This window comes from Ischnura elegans, chromosome 1, assembly GCF_921293095.1.
Source record: "Ischnura elegans chromosome 1, ioIscEleg1.1, whole genome shotgun sequence".
Lineage (NCBI taxonomy): Eukaryota > Metazoa > Arthropoda > Insecta > Odonata > Coenagrionidae > Ischnura > Ischnura elegans.
The window spans coordinates 134,113,111-134,138,910 of NC_060246.1; the positions used below are offsets into that span (position 1 = coordinate 134,113,111).

Genomic DNA, 25,800 nt, shown 5'->3' on the forward strand with positions numbered 1-25,800 from the left:
CCGACCGTGATGACGTTTCCCATTGCAAAGGAGGCGTCTCTAATTCACTCAGTCGCCAGATGCGATTGATTGCACACCAAAGGAACTCTCTCGTCCAGTGATGAAAATTAAGAGGAGGATGAAATACGCAAAAGGTGGGCGTGGAGAGGAAAGATAGGCGGTCCAAAAAAATCGATGCACGGATTTAATATAATAAATTACTAATTTATTAGCATTCGTAAAACTAGTTACGGCACATTCGCGTCAGCATTAAGCACCGCAGCTGAGGATGGTGTTATATGTCGAAATTTTAGTGAGTGTAATAATAGGGGACATGAATAAGGTTATTCTTACATTGTTAAAGGATTAGAGGAGTTATTCCATTGGTCAAAAGCTCTCAAGGACGGATCTGCCCATAGATTGCAACTCTTCCACGTCAACATTCTTAAAATCGATAAACGTCTATTTTGGAGTTGAATTTCGTCTATTTCTTAAATTCTTCTTAATTCATCAAAGCATTTATGAGAGAAAACAGAGGATTGTAACTGGGCAGAGCGTGAAGAAACTAGTCTGAAATCGCACAGTGACCCACATAAGATTCAAAGTATAGCATGGCAGCAATTAAATACAACATTTTGCGAAAATAAAGAAATAATTTATAATACAAATTGAATGGAAGAAAACAATACTACGTTATGTATTTTCTCAGGTTTGTACGCGTTTCTAAAATACTTGCTGTTTGAGTTTCCATCCATTTGAACCCCTATTCCATTGAAAGAAAAAATATACATAAAAAAACAAGAAAAATTATCATAAGAGTAACAGAATTAGCCTCGAACTCGATTAAAGCCATCACGCCCCTTATGAGATGATTGAGTTTCTTCTGATTGGATTCTCCACGAGAAATCCAACCACAGTGCCATTAGCAGAGAGGCATACCTGAGTTATTTCCCATCATATAGTTTAAAGGAAACCTTGAGAAAGACCCACTTCAATGCCAACTCTGAAAACATTCTCACGAGATGGTATCTCGTGTCGTTTGTGCTGGCAACACTCTAGAGAATAGGTGCTTATGATATGACGTATGATGAAGTTCAATCAGAGATAGCGATTCCGCTGATGAGAGAACATCGGTAATTTTAATTGCAACCACCCATGGGCGGATCATACGATTTAACTTGCTCGTTTTCCCAAGATAGGCCGCCACTTTCAGCGTAAGCACGATGGCATTCTCACGAGACAATACTCTCACCGCCTTGACGTATTTCTCCTCCTCTTTCACTGAAATAAGTTTACAATTAACTCTCAAAGGAGAACAATAACTCAAGGCGCATGATTGCAATGAGATCTCAGCTGCCAAGGATCGCTATCGGTCCACAACCAGTGTAACTCCCTCATGGGTTCCACGCACCAAGGATACCAATTCCATTTCATCCTAAGTGCGAATAACAGTTAATGAACTAGCGGTATTTCCAGGTAACATACAGATGTTTTATTTATTTTACTCGATAATCTGATGATACAATCTCTGGCTCACTTTGCCGCTGGAATCCTAGAAGGCGTAGCCTGTGCTTGGGTTTTCCTCGGACCGGGTAAGTAGAATATTACATACAACCACGTCCTGAGTGGTGAAAATCCCACTTGGTCGGGACTGGAACCCGCGACCCTTGGATTAGTTGGGAAAGAACTTCAGCCCTTCGTCATAAAGGCCGACAACCAGCATTTTGGATAAATCATGGCCCCAGAATTTAGGTAATTACTCTCTTATCTTCGAAATAGAGTTATAAGGGATGAGGCCGATAAGATTATAATGGAGACAATACCGAATATATAGTATATCGAATTCTAGCTGTTTTAATTTACCTCAAAATTTTTAACTTTTATTTTGAACATGCATGATTTCGGAATGAAAAGTCATTAAAATATTGTTTAACGGACAATATCGCTATGTATAGAATAAAAAAACTATAGTTTACCAACAGAAATAACCTTTTCAGTACTTGTACACGTAATATGCACTCTATTTCGCCTTCATCTATTCCCACGTAGCAACGCTGAGTCTTTTGGTAAAGACGACAAATAAGACGACAAGCCATAGTGTGGCGACGGATTCCAGAGTAACTCAAGGCTACGGCGACATCAGGAAGTAACTTATGATTAAACTAACCAAATTTCCTTCAACTGCATATAATAACGCTTACGTATGCCTCACTAAACAACCACTAGAATCTGAACTAAATACTATCGATTGATTCATGCGGAAAATGACACAGCCTATCCTGAAAGTATAATGACGAAGAAATAAAGCATTGAAATTGGACAAAATAAAATCCAAGTAGAAAAAACAAGAGGATTGAAATTGCCCATATGCTTTACCTCCAAATAGAAAATTATACATGATAATTTACCACACACTATTAACGCAAGTAACTAGATAGTGAATCGGAAATTATCGAATCAGAGCCCTTCTGCTATAGCCCTTTTACCCAGGTTTGGTTTTAGAGAAAGTAGATATCCCCTGTTCGTGTGCTAGCTACATTTTTCCCATTGCAGCTAACCGAAATTTCCCTAAAAGGCAACCATGTTAAACAAAGACACAAAAGAAAAGTCAACGGCTAAATGAAGTAAGTGACATAGAGGAAAATACTAATAAAATATTGAAACTGTTCCAGAAAAAATCACTAATCACCAGCATAAGTCTGCCAATGCTCACTGTTACTTTGCCATTCACATAGCAGGTTTGTCTTGAATTTCTATGAGACGCTCGTGAGCTGACTAATTTTTTAATGTCAGTTATGACGCTATTGTTTTTATTCAAATTTAAAACAAGTTTTTCGCTGCACCATGACTGAATCCTCCGGAGTTTTGAATTCGTTTATATTCCCATTCCTCCACCCGTGGATAAGTCGCTCTCCGTTTATCTTTCTCATGCGCGCCCCTTGACATTCGCTTATTTTCCCCTACCCCCTCCGAGCATAAGCCCGCATCTTTCCTCTTCCACTTCCAATTCTTTCCAGAGCAGCTGTCACACATCAGTCACGCGCGGGGGCATACTTAGGTTTTCCCGCCACTCACTATGCTAGTTAGAAATCCTCATCCACGCCCAAGATATCACAAAACTTCAAAGAAGTGCGAAATAACTCCTAGTTAATTCAGATATGCCTTTTCAGGAAAAGTAAAAGAAAAAGATTGCTTAGAAAGAGAAAGATAGGGAGGTGAGTATGGAAACGAAAATGAATCTGGGCCTAGTCAAGGACTAGGTTTGCCACCAATTAAAATTGGAACACAAATAACTCTGGCTTTCTTTACGCTTACGTACTAATTCTCCAACTAGAATATGCGGAGTAATATAAGTTAAGAGGAAGGGTACCTGATAAAACCTTACTGAGGGATACAAATTATTCTCAAGTCAAAACATATCATCCGTTTGTCGAAGTCTCTTTAAAAAAATACGAGGGAAATAAAAATAGCGCAGTAACACCGCGAGACTGCAGATATGCCGTCCATGAACTAATTACGTTCAGCGGTTTCTTATGAAGTCAGACAGACACACGTATTTCCCCTCGATGGGCAGGAGGGGAGGGGCACACGCACGACCTCACCCCGTGAATGGGATTTTCACAAATACTCTCTCCTTCCCAAGGGCCCTGTGGCGCAACGGATAACGCGTCTGACTACGGATCAGAAGATTCCAAGTTCGAATCCTGGCAGGGTCGAAAATATTTTTTCTCGGGTTAATTCAATTATTAACTTTTAAAAGCATGAGTACCGAGAAGAAAACTTTAACCGAACGCATGTACAACCTTTTCGAAGCGAAAAAATACCTACGGTATTATACAAAATACATATAAATAAAAATTCCTACTTAAAGAAATTCCCTTGAAAAAAGCGACCGGCATCGGCCGAGAAACGTTGATCCGCCCGAAAAGAAATTGAATAGACGACATAGGGAAAAAGTGTTTAATTGGCATAAAGGCATAGTCACAAATTATGGTTACTTAAGCTGAGGTTATATCCCTTGATATCTGTAAGCTCCTGTGCTATAATTTCCATAGTTTAAAAATCTGCCGGCCTCGGCGGCGACGGGGTTAAGTTCTCGCCAGCCCTACAGGAGGTCACGGGTTCGAGTCCTGCCTATGTAGGTTGCCTCTATCAAGGGAATGGATGTTTGTACGCGCGTAATTGTTAAAATTTTTGAACATCCCAACATGTGCTGTATTCGGTGGTATTGTTACAGATAAAAATAAATAATTGTGCCTTTTCGTATGGGGGCTGCATTTAGTAGTTTTCAGCCCGCCAAAAAATCTGACAAAAAGAAAATGGAAGTGGCCGAGATGAGAATGCTTGGATGGATGGTGGGAAAAACAAAAAGAGATAAGATTAGGAATAATACGACAAGGGAGATGTCGGACTCGGATGTCGGATGAAGGTAGGAGTCGTTGAGATCTCAAGATAGGTGCAAGAGGGAAGCATGCGATGGATCGGAAATATTTTTAAGAGAGACGAGGAGTATGTGGGGAACAGAATCAAAATTTGCAAGTAGATGGGAAGAGAACATAGGAAAGACCCCTACAAACCTCTACAAACCCCTAGGTTAGTGGCCACGATCTAACGGTGGCGTCCTCCGCCGTTTATCCATCTAGCATCGAAGTCTCCGCGGCGTTGAACGAGGGCTGAGGAAGCTGGTAAGGTCCGCCGCAAGAAATTATCATCGCATCTTTTTGATGGGCACAATACGCCTCCCCCTTTCAGTACAATTTTCCTGTCACCACGGTAGTGACTGCCGTATATTACCCTCTCTCGAGAAGGGGGGAGACTATGACTACAGACTACTATGACTATCGAGTCAATATCCTTCTCTTCCGCCCCCTCCTCGCTCGAACTCCACCCACCTTCCACCGAGGGAGAGGCGATTTGATATCCCATAGATGAATCTAATATCACGCATCGAAATTTAACGGAATCCCTTATCATCCGCAAGCCTTTGCAAATGGCGTTGAAGCCGCCGTCATCGTCCGATTTCCGAATCGAATCGAACGCAGGATGAGCTGTTTTACTTTCATTTTTACATTCTCCCGGTTAACAGCAACATTCCTGAAATGCGTTCCATAAATTTGCAAACGGAAATGGCTAAAGCTGAAATTCACCACGAGTTTATAATAAACTTTTCATTTTTTTTAAATATCATGTTACCATTAGGCAATAGCCCACTTGTAGCTATATGTAATAATAAATAAATAAATATGACAAACACTCAGTTGAATATTTTGCTACTTAAACGGACCCTAGTGGCTGCGGAGACATTACTCGCCCGCTCAACTTGCGTCTTAGGCTTCGAGTTTCGCTAGGGAGGGTTTTTCATCACTTTCTTTTGGCCCTATCCACTAATCAGAACTTCGCGTGACTCTCTGCTACAAGATACAAGACAGCAACTATTAAGGAGAAGAAACGGACCTACAACTGATATACGACACAGCTTCGAGGAAGTCAACCGCCTTAAATATAATAATAATAATCAGAATACATACTCAGCTCTTCAAGGTTGCAGAAACACAACGGCCTACAAGAATCATTATAATCAAAGAAAATTAATCAAAATAAGTTGTCTAACGATAAATAACTACGTTTTGGCGAAAAAAAATCAGTTCCATTCCCGCACCGAGTCAACTTCATAATGCAACTAGATAGATAAAATAAAGCGGTAAAGACAATTAAGCGCACGAGAGATAGTAATTTTTTACTTCTAGGAAATTTTTGAGGCATAAAAGTCACATAAATTACTCATAATTTACCAGTAAAGGCAGAATTCACAGCAATAATAGCTAAAACATTTTCTAATCACTGCACAACAAAACGCATTCTCCGAGGGTTTTCCTCTCCCATTTTGGCATGCAGTCACAATGGTTTTCATTCTATCATTGATTTCTCTACCTCAGCCTTTCACAAATAACCAAAATACTTCCCTTAACAACGTTTTTAAGCATATAATTCTGCAATACGCTTCATACCATTTCACTTTCGTTCGTCTAGATCCACACATTTACTACGTCTGGCGTCAATTCCGAAAATCTATATGCAGAACCGATAAATATTAATAAAAGTTTCTCGGGTTTTCCACCAGTTTCCATCAGTTGCAAGGACATCAGTTGCAAAAGAAGCGATTGAAGAGTTAGATATCGATGATTATGTGAAAGTTCAAGAGGTATTAAAGGATTTTTTTTTCACCGATTATCCAAAAAACTTGAGATTAGAAATACTAGTGCTTGGCTCTATCATAGGTGGTGGAGTTGAGCACATTCTTGATATGGAGATTAGTGAGTTTATTTCGTGGAGCAAATTAGCTAGGGAGTTCAAATGTCAGTATTATAGATAAAAATAGGTGCGGTACTTGATGACAGTTTTAATACTGTAATAAAGGGAAGCAGTAGTCAACTTACCCGTCTTTGTGAGAATATAAGAAAGCTTGATTCATCTTTAAAATCAGTATCAAAGTTTAAGCAGTTGGGTAGTGATGTTTTAACCAGCAGAAGGTCATGGAAAGGTTTTGAGGATCAAGTAAAATCTTTAGCTAAACAAATGAAAGCGATAGAGAAACCAAGCAAAACTTTAAAAGCTGAGTTTGATAAAGCTAAATTTTCTGCAACAAAAGCAAAAGAGGAAGAGAGATGCTTGTGAGAAGGAAGAGAGTGATACTCGGTAGGTACGAGCTTGCATGAGGGAAGGAGGAGAACTTCAAAAGCCTTAAGTAGTAACCGCGTCAGGTGATTAAACTTCAAATACAGATAATTCAAACATTGATTTGACAGGAAAATGATTTTGACGAACTGAATCAATTATGTGTTGAATAAAACTTTCTTGTGAGGTACGACGAGAGGCGGAAACTTGTCTTTTACATATGCTGGTAAAAAAAAGCATTTAGAGGAACACAGTCTATTAATCTCGCAAAAGGTAATCCGATAAGCCAAAATGTTACATGCTATGTTCCTCCGATTAAGATTGAATAAATCAGAACATTAGCATTGATCCTTACTCGTGGGTTTACCGGATTAAAGAATAATTCGACAGCGACAGGAACTTCCCTTTTAGCGTTTCCCTTTTCATATTTACGTTTTTCACTTTGAGATTCGCGACATTCCCCCTTGCTAAGCTTCGGCTAAATTCACTAAAACTTGTCAAACAGGCCTAAGATATCCTACTGGTTATGGTAGATCACAAACGTTCACTCCAGAAATTTAACAAAGGACAATATTTAGATTAAGGGAAGACAAAGCACTTGACACTAGGGGAAACGAAGTCTATTAATAGAAGAGTGGCATACGAAGTAACCCAAGGATTGAAATGTAAACGAAGCAACATAAATTTATAATCTTAATAAATAGAATTTAGATTGCGATCAAAAACATTCAAATAAGAATGTAATTCATGCAGTTTCCCTTTAACCATGAAAGGCCTAAAATCGCACAAACAAAATATTTTTTAAATACCACAAATCAGAGGGCAAAAATAAATAAATCAATTACATTAAATCAGAGAACGTGCGTAACATCCGGCTAAATGTCAATAAAAACTTATTTACCGGCCGGAGGCTCTCAGAGAGGTCTATTAATAAAGCTTTTTCCTGAAGGCATAATTTTCGGATTCTTAGACTGTTTTTGCGACGTTTAACTCCATTTTTCTATTTTCAAAACAATGACATAAATACTTGTAAGGATAAATGATAGCTGGAATATTAAACGCACGGTACGGGAAACTTTTTTTTACGAAGCATTCCAATGCGAATACCAAGAGACTGATACTGCCGCCAATACGGAATTCGTAACAACGAAGGATCGGAAAGAGGATAGAAATTTTCAAACCGCAAAATAACTTCACTGAACATTAAATTGGAAGGATATAATTCACGCACAAACTACACCATCAAGAGATTCGAAATCTTACACTGTTCTGGTCATTTTATTTAAATGTTTTACAAGGGATTATTTTTATTACTCCGCTATCACCCTCGTAGCAGTCATTAGAGGACAGCTCATTGATATTAACCTTGTACCATGAGCTTAAATAAGCATATTAAGTAATAATATGTATAATAATAATAATGCCTTCAGGTAAAAGCTTTATTAATAGACCTTTCTGAGAGCCTTCGGGCGGTAAAATAAGTTTTTATCGACATTTACAAGAATGTTGCGCACGTTCTCTGATTTAATGTAACTGATTTATTTATTTTTCCCTTTAATTTGTGGTATTTCTCAATTCATAATAAAGTAAAAGTACACTTAAGAAAAAAATTAAAAAAATTAATCGTGGCATTAGTATAAAATTAAAAAAATAGTTTCCAAACTAGACAATACTCCAAAAAAACTTAAAAAGGAAAACACTATCAAGATACAATCCCAACACGAATGAAAAAAATGCTGTAAAACAATGTCTACGGGACGCGACTCCCAGTGGAAGGATTAAAAATGGTTAAAAACAAAGGACAAACTAAGAAAGGGATGAAGGTAAATGGGGCATTGTGTGGCAGGCGACTGAGGCTCAAAGAATTAAACAAAAATATTGAGAAGGAAATGTAGCGTGTAAACGACATCATGACGAGGTGGGTGGCATAAGCGAGGGTACAGCGTGGGCGAGGAAGACGAAGAGAAATGGGAATTTTAGACTTAAAAGGGAAGCTTTGAGAAGGAGGCAAAAAAAGATCTGATGAGAGTCTGAATGCCAATTACCTGTTCATAACAACGAAGCACAGCAACCATGAGATGGAATTACAGCTGAGAAAGGATATTGCTAGAATTTGAGATCAGTAAAATGATAATTTGGGCTAGATAAATTTTCTTACAGAAGTACACAGACATCATTTTATGTAATTCATGGTATATCCTGCGAACAATAGGTTTTAGCTAACCTAAGAAAATATCATTGACAAGTGAAACAACATATTTTACTTAAACGGCACTTAACTGATAGAAAACGTTCATAAATGAAATATCAGTGTCGTATCACAAGGTCTACGCTGGATACAGTATACACATATCGTGGCTAACCATACTCAGTTAAAATAGATGATGCCTAGTAAAACTACAGGATTGGAGACGTCCGTGTCAGATAAAATGACCTCAATTGCAGCAGTAGCGACAAAAAATTACCATGTGAAAATTGCATTTTTAACGAAAAAGGTGTACGTTGGGCGCATAGATCAGTAAGTTACAATACGCTGATTGCACTGCGTCCCTTCTTGGTAATCTCTACTGATAGATGGACTACGTCAAGTTGAATTATAATATTCTCTCACACTTTCCTTTGAGATGTATTTTTTTTCTGCTTAAGTTTGAGCTGAATCCCTTGTCCGATAGCTATACTAAAACTCTCCCCTTTCCATTTTTTCCGATTCTCGTAGGAAGGGCTGATATAAAAAAGGTGCCCTGCTGTTTTTAACGCCTAAAAATGGCACCGATTCGACAAAGAATGAGTGCGAAATTAGCGTGAAATCAAATACACTTAAAATAATAATACATGCATTTAAATTATAGATACAGTAATTCGGTAGACGATAATTTCATTTCATTACGACGTATTGCCAATTTTCTTAATATTATAATACTACACCACATCACGCCAGAATTACATTTTTCTCTCTGCATGAAAATTCATATTTTCTTTTTTGAATATTTCATCGGCTTTCACGCCAATGATAGAAGCCTATTCTCTCAGATTCCACTCCACTGCACGATCAGCTGACCAGACGCAATTCACTTTGGCGAGGCGATGGGAAAAAACGCACGGAATCGAAGGAACTGGGGCAATTATAAAAAATAAAGTAGGAAGTAGAGAATTATGATTGGGTGGAGTAGGATGGATGTCTGGGGATTGTCGTTGGCATGAGCCACCGCTCCAGAAGAGATAAGTTATTCCCGACACGCGGCGATGCGATGCGACGAGATGTTTCGCCCACGGCCGGGAGAGGGCGCAAGTGGCGGCGGAGGAGGCAAGAGGCAAAGGGGGTGGGAGGGGGTGCTTCAAGCATCCCTTTGTTTATGGAGAGACATGGGGGAGGGGATGACATAGAGCTGAATGATGTGAGCCAGAGAGAGAGAGAGGAAGAGATGGCGAGGAAGAGGTTGTTATCGCAGATTCTGATGCGATGAAGTCGGCTTAACGAGGCGCTTTGGATCTTGCACAAAATTTTCATCACGGATGAATTGGCAATGACGTAAAGGGTGAGGCGAAAGATTATGGGAGTGGAAACAGCAGGTGAATTACAACAAGGATACATTTTCTAAATGAAAGGGTAGTATGCATTTCTTTTTCTCAGTGATAGCTGTCTAACGAACACTTTATGTATCTCAATGCTGCTAGAGGATATGTCAAACAATAGGCTAATCTATATCCTGTGCTCTATACGAATAAAAAGTTTCAGTTGCTTTTTTATGATTTAAAATAAAAATTTTATTTTTAAACAACATTAGCCATTTAATTGTTAATTAAAGTATGCGCACGCTACACATTTATACATGCTTATTCCTGCATAAATCTTTGTGAGCATCCCCAAATCTTAGAGAGTACTGCCGAAATTAACTTTCTTAGAAAATAATCGTGAGGATTTACCACGGAGAAAATAGTAGGCCAGCATTTCAGGACAAAAATGAGAAAATTACATGCATTTCTTTCATATTCTTTGAAATGCGATGGAAAATATAAATAAACTATTGGGAGTGCAGTATAATAATTTCAAACAAATGCATGAACACCTCAAGAACGTTTAGATTAAGGTCAAATTAGGAGGTTCTATAACTCCTCTCAAAAGAAGAACTGACATTTATACAGAGAATACAGGATAATGCATGAAATAAATTTCCATAAAAGCTGTCATTAGTTCAAATGTGCCACATTTCAGGAAGTGAAATCAATATGGAAGAACTAAGACATTAAAAAAAAAACCTACGACTAGTTGAGTTACCCGCACGACCTCTCCTCGCAGTGTGCGAATCTGGCTGTGAGCGCCCATGGTGAATGAATTAGCACATCAGAGACGCATGAAAGGTCACGGTGGAGAGGAAGTCATTAAGAATATGAAACACAGATGAGGGAAGCATGTGTTTACAGAAACAAAGAAGGATTCTCAACTTTCACTCTCACGGGACTATACTCCATTTTAAATACACTGCGTGGGACGTTTTCTCTGACTGATACTTTCTAAGCATAAGTCAAAATTTATTGAAGATTATTGTTCTGACCAACGATGAGAAAACAACAAATTATTTTAAATAGTCGTAGGAAATCCGGCAGAGAGAGACAAAGCATCTTATTTCATGTTACTCTCAGAATCGTCGTTGCTGTTGAGAAAGTTATTCCCAACGTTTCTCGCTCGGGGATTGTTAAGGAAAACGACTTGAAAGCACGAAACAAATGGAATAAGGTTATTGCTCTAAAAAGAAAACTTTAGAAACCCATAAAAAATTACTCACTAAAAATACTAGTAGAATTTAAACGCCTCAACGGTACATAAAAAGCATAGTTCAGCTAAGCGCGGATAAGAATCGTGAAGTTAAGGATGCCTCGTAAACGTAAATACATAAGTAATGGCAGGAAAAACAGAATTCCTTCTATGTAACTGGAAATAAGCTCTAATAATGAAACAAACCGCAGTGGCTAACGCAAAATGAGAGAGAAAATATTTCCTCTTCGAGTGCACCACTTTCTACGGTACCTAAATCATCGAATTTTCAGATTTTTTTCAATAAAATGAGATCATCAAATACTCTGAATAACTTAAAACAAGGGTCAATTAGAATCAGGAGTAAAGCATAAATAAATAGGATTCAAAGCACTGAAGTAGACGGTTTTGTACTGCTTGATGACGTTTCAATATGTCTTTGACCTCGGAACGGAACACATTAAGAGACCAATTTCGTCCGAGTTGACTACAAGCTACTACTTAAACAGGTTTAATCCCCAGCCCGCGTATTATGGTGTAAATTTTCCTCGCTATTTGACAAAACGGATCACAAAATCCTTGGGAATGTAGAGAGCTCTGAAACACAAAATTTCTATGCGGCAATTCCAAAATCTGGACGTGTAAAATCATATTTTCACTGCAATATTGTGTCACTTTGGGGGGGTATAAGTCACAACATTGGAAGTCATTCCTTCGATGGCTTCAATGTGAATTAGTATCAACAAGCTATCTCAGGACGAAGTGCAACTACTTACAAAGGATTCCAAGATATTCACGATAAAAAATGGGAATACTTAATATTATAAATGAATGAGATGTATCAACTTTTTCACAAGATTTAAATGGAAGCGTTTGAGGACTGCGCAGAAATAAATTCCCTAAAGAACCTAAAGAATATATCGTTTCGCTTCTAAGAAAAAAAATTTGGCATGCATGTAGCTTCATTGATTGTTCTTGGCTACCCAAGGGGAGGTATGTCAGCCTGGTGAAGGGTAACGAATTTAGAAACAAATTAATTCGAATGAATCAAGTTCTCAAAGAGAAATTTTTTTCTCTCATGCCGCGACTAAATTCCGATTTACAGTAAACAAAATACTGCTGGGCCTACAATAAGTTTCCGTTCATATTCTAGGAACGTCAATTGATTTGCAGGTAAGAGGTAATGCTGACAAACGAACCGAACAAGAAACCTGGGACGAGTGGGACAATAAATTATTTTACGAGGAAAAATAAAGTCATTTGTTTCAACAAGGAAAACGACAGAAAGTACAAGGAAATGGAAAACTGACTGACCTTCTCTGGACGATCGAAAGAAAAACCAGATGACAAACAAACAGTTGGCTGAGATGTCGGCACGGCCACTTGGCGGACACGGGGTCACCGAGAAATGTTTGAAATGCCGAGAAGTTCCTACACACGAGGAATCATCACACGCAGATGACAACGCTGCGAAAGCGATCAGAGAGGGCCTCCGCAGTTGAGATCACGCGGATGTGAATCCTCTCGCCGGCTACTGTCACTCAGTCAAGTCTCACACGGGGTGGAGTTCCGCGGGGGACTCCTCAAGAGACAGCGGCGGCAGCAACCGTCGACGCCTCGGCCGAAACGGGAAGGGAATCGCCGTCCTCCAACCACTCCTCGTGAACGGAGTCTGGACCGCAGCTGCGCGAATATTGCGCGGGCGAAAAACCCCTTCTCTCTCTCTCGTCGCAATTTCCCGCCGTCCCACGCCCACCCTTCCCCTCCCCTCCTTCGCTGCGTGTGCTCCTTCCTCCCCTACAAATCCCCTCCCCCACCACAAAGCAAACACACTTACCCCCTCCCCTTTTCCTCCCTCTCTCCGCCGTGACCGGAATGCCGCACAGGCGCACACCAAAACGCCCCTTGAGACGAATGCAACACTCAATTATTCCATCTCTTCATTCCCTCAACCCTCAACCACTTCGAGATGCAGACAATACGTAGCGGGAGGGATGAAGAGGGGGAACATCTAGGGAAACAAAGGGAAAACCAAAGGGAAAGAGGGAGGGTAAACATCAATATCTATCGTTATCTATCAACTCCTTTCACAGGAAAGAAATGCATTTTTTGGACGATTGAATTTGACCACCAAAGGCAGTGAAAGTTTCTATCACATGCTGTCTCCGACCCACGCGTAATTTCTGGAAATTAGGAATGTTTTGCAGTCATCGCGCAGTCCCCAATCAAACGCCCGTCAAGATGAATGCAACACTCAATTATACCTTATTTTCTTTCCGCTACTCCGAGATGCAGACGATACGTTGCGCGAGGGACGAAATTCTAGAAGGGACAAGAGGGACAGAGGGAAGGAAAATGATGAATAAATGTCTTCTTTCATCTATCTCCTCCTATCCCAGGAAAAAATTCATTTTTGGTCGATTGCCCACCTAAGGCAGAGAATGTTTCTAATATTCGCCATTTCCAATTCATGTCTTATTTTCGGAATTTAGGAATATTTTGCTACTCCCGCACAGTCGTGCATCAAACGCTCCTTAGCAATGCATGCAGTACCCAAATATTTTTCCACCAATCTAGCAGTGACGAAGACGAATCGTTGCGTAAGGAGAAGAGAGAACAAAGACGGAACAAATGTGACTCATGACTAATTAACGATACAGTTCCCTAGGAAATACCATGCTTCAAAAGAAACACAATTTTTCATCTTTGGCATTGAAAGGATTTATCACCAGCCGATCCATAACTTCCGAAATACGGAGTATTTGGTCCGCATTAAAAGATGAAATGTAAGTGTAAAAATTGGAATCCTTAATAGAGTACAATTTTTCCCCTTGGATTGAGAAATTATCGGCAACTTACTGTCTCCCTCTCTCGTCCTAACATTACAAATCGCAAATAATTATGGCCGTTGTTACTACAAAGTCTAGTCGAGAAATAAACGCTATTCGATTTCGAAGAAAATTTTATCTCTAAATGCTTTCATCCTCTTCCAATAAAGAGCCTCTGCAAAAAGAATTGATTCCATAACTTCGGTTATTAATAGGAAATACATGAAAATGGAAAAACGCAATCCGTTCATCAAACTTACGGTAAGAAGGAGTAAAACGAAACAAGCACTACTTACTACAATAAATACAAAAAATTACATGTATATCTTCACCTAAGACATATTTGTCATCATTAAAGAAAACAACATGTTCAAAAAGGAGACCATACCCAAACTATCGGTTGGAGCGTCGAATACCATATAAGAACATTCGAAATTACAGTCAGTCGAAAAAAACAATGTTCCCATAGGGGAAATGGGATTAAAATCAAAAGCTGCGATCTCTACCGGACCGTCGAAAAGGATAGCAGCTGGATAGTAAGCGAATGTGAACCAAGATTAAGATCATCGTTGCGTAAAATAAAATGAAAAAAAAAGAAGGTTGATATGCCATCGACAATATCGAAAAGCTTGTCGTCTCGCAGGCAGCGATATTTGCCGTGCATACTTAGTTCTGACTGTACATGGTCGAGTAACCTCAATGCACTCAGACAATCGAGAGAGACGGGTTGATTTTGCAACGAGGAGGGCTTACTTCCCACCCATATAGCTCCGGATCGAACACCTGCATATTGTGGAAAATATACGGAAACAACTTCAATCCTTATACTTACGTGCTACGTCGAATGTATTTGAATTTCGTATTTCATCGCCTTCCAGGAGAGTTTGAAATACTAAGCCTAGCAGGATATATTTAGCAAATTTTGAATGATATGCGGCACCATACGGTGGGAGTTCTTTATATTAGTTTAATGAAATATTGCAATATTTCCACAAGTGGAAATGTTGAAACGTTTTCATTTCACTTATATTACGCAAGCTTCTTTTTCTTTCCGGACGAATACGGTGATCCAGGAATCCCTATTGGCGAAGCTTGCCACCATGTTTTTCAACTGAACCAAGAAGTAGAACTACTTAAAACATAAAACGATGATAAATATAGCCATTAAAAGAAATTGACGTACATCAATTCCCCAAAAAGTGAAAATTTGTACTTGAGGGAGTCAAACCCGTGACCCCAAATATTACAAAGCGAGGACCACTGCCAGCACAGAAGATGAGTGCGTTTTCCCAACAAACGTTTTCAATGCCAATAAACTCGTCAACAATCGATTTATGCTCAATGGTGGACATAATTGAAGACTAAACACTTCAAAAATAGGCAAATTTAAGACTAAAATGACAGGAAATTCAAACCAGAACTCTTACTGGATAAGCGCTTATTTGTGAAACGACCAGCACACGACCAGCAAAAAAGAATATAATAAAAACAAAGGACATTGAAATGACGTCAATCCTCATGGTCTTTCTTTTTCCTCGTTTGAAAAGATATGTCTTCCCGGCAAGTGGCAACCAGTACCAGCTCAAAACAAACTACCGTCATGACTTGGTTGAAAAGTAGTGAATCGCCATTCATCAACCAGTGGGAAATTTATGGGATGGTCCATAAACTAAACTGAGAGCCGGTGATAAAGTCTTATAATGGAAATGCTATCCCAAGCAAGCAACTGAATATCATTGATATCGCGCCATTCGTCCGACTAAAACACACACGCCGTTAGAATTCTAAAGCACTAAGTAATGGCTCAAAATAATGGAGACATGAAAAACTATGAGCAAAATAAAAAATATGATAGCATTAGAAGAATACTCCACAAAAATAAAATAAACGGAAGAACCAAATTAAACGCCTAGGTACAATAATTAGAGTAAAATAAGTTTTGTAAAGTTAATAGAAATAATAGATTACTCATATCCACAAAAATCAAAGAAATGGAAGAAATAGATTGAATGCCTAGGTACAATATAAAGATGAAAAGTAGTGATGCGAGCTCTCACATCCCAAGTTTTCCTTGCTAGAATATATCAAATGCTTGCTTGTAAAGTAATTGAGAGAAAATAGAGCATAACTATCGGCTACTTGTACTTCCACAGAAAAAATACATTATGACGATCTTCGGTTTGTCAAATAATCCGGTAACAATAATTAATGTAACAAATTCGTCATTTCCTAAACTTGTGACAATGCCGGCAGAATGAACGCTGCTGAAATCTCTTTTGCCTTCGCTGAACGAATTTACTTAACAGAGATTTAGGAACAATTTTTTGCTCTCGAACAGCATTTTTTCGGATTAACTCATTAGTGGCCCTCAAATAGCAAAAAATTACAAGGAGGAAAAATCAATTCGACAAAAATTCGTAGTGAAAAAAAAGTCCAGGTAGTAAAAATTGTGGAATATCTAGCGCGAATTCCGGATACCCGCTTCCAAGGTTAGCCAAACTAAAATATTCTGGTATACATGCCTAAGCGCGATGTTTGCTCAGATTAGCCTACAACAATACCAGGTGATGCAATTGAATCAAGCGAAAAATCATCAAGCCTCCAAGAAGAGGATTATTCGATAAAGGATATGACGTAACTGTAAGAATGACCAATGACTTTAGCAGTTGCCTCCGAGGGTGATTTACGGATGCAACCTCTGGTTTTCAAACCGAGTTTGGCGGGACGAGAAAAACGGTGAGTACCGCAACGGATAACAAGAAGAGGAGCTTCCGGGAGGAAATATGGTGAGAAAAGACTTATAAACCCACTGAAACCCCTTAAAGGGGTGCTCAGCATCCGTGAGCCCGGGTGGCCTTATTCGATGACCAACGGAGAAGAGGCTGGATATGGGTACTCGTGGGGAGAGCCTCAGAAAAGAAGTGAGTCGTTTTTCTTTAAGGAAATACCTATGAATGAAATCGTCCTTAAAGGACACCCTTCAAAGGATTCCTCCAAACCATCCCTTCCTCTAAACGCAACATTCCAATGGGCTCGTTCACCAGGTCGTTTTTACAGTCAACTTTGATAAGACTTTGAAACAAAATGATGATGAGAATTACTGATTTACTATCCGTCACCCAATCCGTGAGCTATAACTGGCGGAATAAATCAGCGGAGAAAAAACAGATTTCGGGAAATAAATTCCAATTTTAATTGGAATAAAGAGATACGCTCCTAAATTTCAGGAATCGATACGCCTAGATTGAACAATTGCAGCAAACAATATTTTATCACATCATTTCACTACTTCGAAGCGCTGCACAAAACAAGTCTTTCTGAACAAATCGGTCCCCTAAAAATTACTCAATCATGCGCTAAGCATGAATAAAACTCCTCGCCCTTAAAATAAGTCATAATCAATGGCAACCAATCAAAATGAACGCAGATTCGTCCTGCCAGTCTTCTAACGTTGCATCACCTGCCACGGGAAGCAGAGTTGGCCAAGAGGATGTCGCAGAAGAATTAACGCCCTCTGCATTCATAACAGTTGAACACAACGACGGTAGTTTTCCATTCATCAAATAAGTACATAAGAAAGGATGACCTAAGGGTAGAGGTATGAAACATGAATTATCAATCCATCGGAGGATTCAATTAAAAAAAACGGAGTTCGAAATGAATGAGCTATGGTTCTATGATGCGCAAGAGACTGCAAAAAAATAAATCAGACATCAAACGAATCTTAAACAGAAATCTCCATAATTTCAATCCAAACAACGCAATAATGCCACACTTGTGATTTCAGAGCGTAATACTGCAGGAAATTATAATGGGTGGAGCGTGAAATATTCAGCTATTGATGTTTTTAAAATAAACCCGGTCCTTAATAGCCACCAACTCAATGTTCACCTGCATAAATCGGCGACACAGAAAAAAGTACTTTGTAACTAAATAGATATGGAAGGTCCAGAGAAAAAGGCAGATGAATAATGTACGTAGGGAAGCTGTTTACAAGAAAAATATTGTAGGGAACACGCCTTTGAGTCCCTACCTGCTGGAGGAAGTGCAACAGTAAAGGGCTCTTACGTTTTAGAGAACTAAAAAATTGAACCTCCATTGTCTAAAAATAAACTTCTTCTTATCCAAGGATTTGAATACTACTCGACCAGGCGTGATTCAAATCCCTGCAGAGGAAGTCATTAGTACCATCGGTCATGCTAATTTATCTTTCAAATGATTTTGTAATTAATAATATTGGATCAATACCCGATTAATTGCATCGAAATGTGGCGCAACTTGAACTATTTCTATCCACTACTCTTCTCTGATTGATGCATTCATCATAACCTATTGCCTTTGAACTTATGTCTTTTAGCCCCCTTGTTTATAAGAGTCGTGGCGTCTGACTAGAGATCAGATTCCCTCTGGGAGCGTATGTACGAATCCTACCAGCTGCGGATACTTTTTTTAGTCTTTTCGGTGCGTGGAAAGCGTATATTTTGCATAGCTACCAACAAATAGAGAGAATATTTCTTTAATTTTTATTTTTAGGGCCAAACTCGATGTCTACCATCGTGTAGGCAGCGATTTTGAGCCCATTGTGCCTCTAATTTTGTATTTATTTATTTATTTTTAAATTTATTTCAATACCGCCGAAAACAGCTCTATAAGACCTTTTATATCAGGTTTTTTTTAAACATGCTAACAGTGTAACGTACACAAACAACCATGCCCTGGATAGAGTTAACTTACCCATGCGGGACTCGAACCCGCGACCTCCTGTTTGACAGGCGAGGACTTTACCCCGCCGCCACCGAGGCAACCCATGTAATAACCCCTAAAAGGCCAATATGTGGCTATTTTCGGAGGGACGTACGATAAAAAGAACTCGAGGTAAAATTAACAGCAACTCTTATCAATACGGATAACTTCGAGACAATAACGAGGACGACGCTATCGGAGACGAGTTCTCCCAAGGAGCAATTAGCCTCGGAGCAATGAGGAATAAATCACATTTGACCCCGGCGGAGTGCTCCGTGCAACGTGCAATTGGAGGGGCGATGATGAAATGACTCGGGAGGTTCATCTTTGTCACCGGCGTGCGACTCCTTACGGGATGTGATTTAACGTCCGCACAAGACGCCCTTCTGAAGGTCGAGAGACAGAACCGAATGCGCGGAAATTAACGGCTCGCGAACTCCAAGAAAGAGATAAACGACGAGGACAAAAGACGCTTGTGATTTATGGCGCAGAGAAGTAGCGATGGCGAAGCCAAACAACAATGCCACCAATCAACCTAGCATCCTTCTTTTTCATATGACCTGTCGCCTAGCGCCGGAAACAAGGATCCCGATCAACTTCAAAAGGCATGCTCAAAAATATTAGCAAAAACAATGCCAGTACCTTCCAGGCAAATGACAATATTCTGGTTCCACAGTTCACCAAACCAAAAACACATAACTATTATAATCTCAGGAAGGCTCATCTCTTATTATAATCTCAGGAAGGGCAATTTTTCTCGTTCACAGAATTATTGCCTTCCTGGAATCAAACTAATACGTAACAACTTTGAAGAGCAGGTAAAAATGTAAAAACTGAAATTTTGTCCTCTTCCGATTTAAGACCAAGACAGCAGTGTTTATTGATTTCAGTTGGCAAGCACGATAAGACTCGCATCAACGATGAAAATATTGCAACAAAAGGTAAAACTGAAGATATTTCCAGTGTACTAAGGCAGAGACTATGAATTCGAAAGACTAAGACTGAACGATAAATTCTGCTCTGCTTATCTCCAGGCAATGCTCGCCGAAGTTACGATGACAGGGGAAAACAGAGCCATAAATTCGAATGAGTGAGGGAAGGAACTGGAAATAAAATTGAACATCAAGAGGCATCCTGAACACTAATTTTTAGCCGCAAAACGTTAGAAGATTGTTTTAATATTTCTAATAAAAATGAAAACATGATAGGTTTTTTAATAAAAACAATAAGTAACCGTGATAATCCAAATGTATTGCTTTGTCATACATATCACTATACGGATAAGAACCAAACCCCTGAAAAATAAATTAACTTTTATTGATTATTATTCACATTCTTAACAACCTATAGCGCAAAAAGTATCTTCTTCCTCCGGATATATTAGTGCGGAGAAGCCAGTCCTACGATTAGAAATTTCCAAGCGAGTCATAATGCCAGTGGCGTTTTTATAGAACTGCCACTCTCCACCAGGTGAAAAAGTACTACGCAACCATTTCTCTTTCACAATTGAATGCGAATGAAAAAGAGAGCAGAAAAACGGCATTTAGGATGTGGAAGGTGTGGGTCACTAAGCCACCAAAAGGATTCATCAAAACCAGCAAATGGCCTTGAGTGTTGACTAAAATGAAGAGGTTGTTGAAACTTTGGCTGAAATCAAATAGTAAACTGATGTTTTGTGACTCGATGCGACTTTAATGTGAAAATTTTTATTAAGTATTTAATTGTTGAAAGCCTGGTGCAAACTTTTGCAACCTTTTCAAATTTCCGCGAGTTCATTTGCCAAGAAAACTGTTATAGAGTCGGGTAGAAAATAAAAGCAATAGTAACCTCGGCATATTTGTAATGGTAATTTGTTATCAGCAATCAGAAGGTAATTTAAGGAAAAATGTCGTTCACCACTTGATTAAACAAATGCCGTTCATCACTTGAGTAAAACTTTCGTGGGGACATAAATTGGAATAATTTTTTAAACGATAAAAATAATGATTAAATGTCTGCAGGAACTATTCAGGCAATATCTTTTAGTTTTTTGTCCACTGAATGCTGTCACTGAAGTTCAATCACGCAATTTTCATCAAAATAGAGTTAAGGTCGGTCACCTACGTTTGGAAATTAATGAGTTTACCAATATGAGCACTGCATGTCCACATTACAGGTAACACGGTTTTGTTCTTTGACATCAATGGATGTCTTCTGAGAATATTTCACAAAAAGGGGTGTAATTATTCTATTTTCAATTGTTCAATAATGGGAGTAACGCCTAAAAAACATATGCCAACGACTGGCGGTTTCCTGGCAACTATCTTTCACCACGTCATGCACGATTGCATTTGCGCAAGCAATCAGACGAAAATGGTTCGCTCGTCCATAATCGCCGAAGGAAGTCAGCCAAAATCCACACTTGAGCACTACCCCAGACACTTTATATCCTCTTCAAATTCCCGACTCTCATTCATGCATGCGCAGACGCAACGTCTGGTCCAAAACGAACGCAACCAATTGTGCATCAGAGAAGTAACACGCCGAATGAGATTACGATTGTTGCAACAAGACATCACATAAATACCATAGGTTCGAATCAACTTTGCATGATGGGTTTAGTTCTTACAACAACATTATGAAGTGCAACTTAAAATGCAGTTTCTCCGTTATTAAGCTCTCATTTCTAAGAAAGCGGAAGGAGTTTCGTCAGAGGAGCGTGGGAAAAGTAATTCTGGTCAATTTGTGCTTTAAATTGCAGTAAGGGAGCCATGATGTCTCGTTAACATCTCGTTAATGTTAACATTCGTCGGCCCCATTCTCCTATTTTAGAGAACCACAAACAGAGGGATTACATTACGAGTATGACGATTTCAACGGATTCGGTACTTTTCTTACAGCTAACCAAAGAGATTATATATATAATTAATTCAATTCTCCCAGAATGATGGGCGGAAATAGATATTTAGCCAATGAAAGCCTTAGAATGGAATAAAAAATTGATAATTCTCCATTGAAAAAGTAATATTGGAAGTACTCTTATTACTCTTAAAAATACTCTTATTACTCCACACATGCACGATGGTCACAATCGTTTAAAAGAGTTTAATGCTAATTCGGTATCTCTTGGTCTTTTATTTGGCTCCATGAGTCAACCACATTACCAAGATCACGACGGAATGAAGTCTGGAGAGCGGGGGAGAAAGAAAGGAGGCAGAGACAATTCGATGACTCTCTAAACGTCGGAGGATGACCCCGAAACGGGAAAGGAAGGGGGCGGGAGAGACTGAGGGGGCCTTCCCTCAAGTGATCGTGTGGGGGTTTGAAAAGGGGAAGGAGATTGAACAGGCGAATGAACGGAGGATGCCATTAAATGATGACCAAAAAAAATAAACGGGACGTGATGCGTGGAGTGACCGCGGGGTGGTGGGGGCGTGGCATTGGAGGCGGCGGATGAGGGATACATGCGTAATGAGTGGCTTAATTAAGCGTATCACTGACTCGATGTGGGAGATGGGCAGCCCACAAGCGCACGCACAACAGGCGGCGGATAGCCACGGGGTTTCCTATCCATTCCCTACACATCCTCCTTTCTTGCGAGCCGGGACTGCTCCAGAGCCAAGAGAAGAATTGGCGATTAAACGCCCCCGCGAGGACGTGATGCGACATTTTTCCTCACTTGCTCACCATGCACTTGGCATCGGGTCATGCCAAAAAAATATCACGGCATGGTATGGTATTTGGTGATCGACAGCCGAGGCATGGGCGTGCCCAGCGAGGGGCAGCTTGCCCCCCCCCCCCCCCAGAAGCAAAAATCGCAAACGTCTTTATGGAAAAAAATAATATTTTTTCAAGCAAACAATTTTAAAAACTAATAAAGAGCTATTACAGTTTATTAAATAAATAAGAGATCGTAGCACTTCTATTTATTTAAGTATGTCTAACTTCCACCAATTGAAGCCTGAATCTGTTGAACTTATTACAGTTTCCTTAAAATGTTGATTTCATTCACCTTTTCCATGCTTAAATCTTACCTACAACTTGAACAACCATGGCTTGCCCCCCCCCTAGTTTTTTTGACCCTGGGTACGTCCTTAAGCCGACCCAGGTCATTGGCCATCATGGCCAGGTCATTCTCGCCATCATGGACGAAGGGTATGGGAGGAAGGATTAGAAATCCGGCGTCATCATTGACCTGGTCATACGGAAGGCGCCAAGAGGACTACGGCTTAGCGTCCCATCCGACGGACGGAACGCGGTACTTGAATTACCCTCCACAAAGCAATGAAGAGGGGGTTGGAAAATATCGCAAAAAAATCTGCCACAGCCGGGATTCGAAACTGAACCTTACTTTGCCACCACCCCAACCCGATAGCCCGAAAAAATTCGCTTCATTCCATTATTTCTCTCGCGAAATAGCTAACTCAGGATAATACGGCTAATTCAGGCAAAAATAAATACTTTTTCGGATGAGAAAGGACAACCTTTTGAGACAATTTGAATTCTCATTGGGACAGAAGTTGAGTTAATTTCTCGGATGATTTAATTTGACGGAGTGATATGAAATCGAGGATGACACGAAGATTTGATCCTCCAGAGGGCACAGTCATTCATTTCGGAGAAGGCATCAATCGCCCGGATTAGTACCTATTATATTGACTCTGTGTGATATTAATACATACTTTATTAGAAGAGAATTTCTCCATGAGTGTCTCGACATCTTAAAAATCTATTTTTTCTATATTATACGAGTTGACCCTTTTAATGGACAAAAAACTGAATTGTGAGTCATAGATTAGGAATCTCATGGTTACCATTTGACTTACGGTCCAAGAAAAATCTTTTTCAAAGTGATTGAGACCTTCCCAACGATTAGGCGAAAGATGCACAGCTACGAAAAGCAATCGACTACCTATATTTTTATCACCATGTGCAACAATCAAGGGCATATCTGATAAAACGCGGTGACAAAAGTAGGACTTTGGGAGAATATAACCAATTAAATTTCATTTAGCATAAAATAAAATCCTTCTACTACTTGATAGGGCTGATCATTGCAAACCAGTCTTCTCTCGCCCTCGAAAGTCACTAATTTTAAGCAAATTATGACACTTAACCAAACGCAAGAGTGATGTAAATAATAATTTCATGCGGATAGTATCTACATTCAACTCTAGATGAACATTTGGTTAATTGTGTCCTCAACACGACGAAAGGGTTACAATGTTGCTATTTAAATTTACTGTTACAAGTCATGTCGAAGGAGGTTGATTGATGTAAGTTTCACCTCACTGAATAAACTGATGCTATTAAAAGACTTTATCTGGCCGGATCCGAATCCCCCCTTTCCGCATCAACCGAAACCCAATACCCTTCTCAAGCTTCTAAACTTTCCCCTCTTATAAACATAGTAGAGGCACGTGCCATACGGGGCATCAGGAATAAAGAATGAGCTCAAAGGGATAGAGGATAAATAGGGTGTTAATATAGTTAACTTCTTTTGATTTCCATTAACGTCCCCGCAGTAAAATGTGAGATACGATGGAAGACGAACGACGAGGAGATAGAATGAAACGGTGAAGGAGGAAATGCAATCTGAAAATGTGGCTTTAAGGAAAGTCAATTACACGTAACAGATCTGCCGAAGGAGATGTATTGATGGAAGTATGTAAGGAAACAGAGGAAGAGAAATTATAGAAATAGTTTAAAAGAAAGAAGTAAACTTTTGATTTGCTCTTCAATACTCGGTCCAATGGTTCAACGACGTAAATTCAAAAGTTCGACTTTTAATCTAGATGCAAACTTGGCGGCGTATTCATCAATTTAAACTCATTCTCACCACCTCATCAGATGGTTTTCTACAATAAAAACAATGAATCCGCGAAAATACTGATGCCCGTTATGCGATTGCGGAATAGCGTTTAAATGATTAGCACAAAAACGCATAGATTCACATATTTGCTGGTGATGGATTCGGGACTGACATGAGGTTTTGAGTTGATAAAAAAAGTATACGAAGTACGCTTGGCACCGTGATACCAGAAAGAGAGATCCTGGCAAATAAATGATGGCTCTTGTATTCAGGGCAGGGCAGTATATAAAAATTCAAGTATTTTGAAATACGTATTTGAAATAAATTTGCAATTTGTATTTGGTATTTCAAGTACACGACCTGAATGTATCTTGTATTTTATATTTGAAATACAGATTCTTGCTATTTTCCCGTTCTAAAATGCCAAAAAAATTTGTAAAAATACTTTTGAAGTAACTCTGATAACACCTCTGCAACATCATGCTTCAAAGATTACTTCGTTACCGTTGGAATCGTTTTCTTCGTGTCTGCAACTTTCCATCATGTGCCAAGGCATGTTATATTTTTAAGACCTCTTATTTTCCATACAATTATATTTTGTTTTTTAAAAGGTTTACAAATACTCACGTCAAAATTTTTGTATTTTGCATTTCAAATACCTTTGGAGCGGTATTTTGTATTTCAAATACATTTATGAGAATAAAACATTTCCACCAGATATCGCCGGACACTGTGAATTATGTTCAAATACATTTGCCCAGCCTTTCTTGTACTTATCTATTCTGATGTAGCTCTCCCTCGCCAGATCCTCCACTATCCTCCCCTTAATATCGAGTCTGACACTGGGCATCGCCTCCGTGATCCACTTGTAAATAAACCCAACTACCCTTCTCCACTCCTGCCACCTATACGGCAGGAGGAGGGAGAGACGATCCCATAAACTCTGCCGATGCTCCCACTTGACATCCACCGAAGACAGTTTAGAGCAGCTCCCTTCGACCCCTAAAGCACCCGGCCACTTCAATGGGAGC

At 39.4% G+C, this 25,800-nt stretch overlaps 1 protein-coding gene and 1 non-coding gene across 5 annotated transcripts in view; one reads left to right on the forward strand and one right to left on the reverse strand.

The window, feature by feature from the left end:
- LOC124170490 (rho GTPase-activating protein 7) overlaps nucleotides 1–25,800 on the reverse strand; it is a 365,673-nt gene that overhangs the window by 280,420 nt on the left and 59,453 nt on the right. The window contains exon 1 of one of the 4 annotated variants that reach the window (XM_046549260.1): nucleotides 12,722–13,066. The exons of the other annotated variants lie outside the window; for them this stretch is intronic. The gene's annotated coding sequence lies outside the window, so the exon portion shown is untranslated. Of the gene's footprint in view, nucleotides 1–12,721; nucleotides 13,067–25,800 lie in introns of those variants that run through there. 4 annotated transcript variants of the gene reach the window in all.
- Nucleotides 3,623–3,695, forward strand: Trnar-acg. The gene has a single exon. It is a non-coding gene; the product is annotated as a tRNA-Arg (tRNA).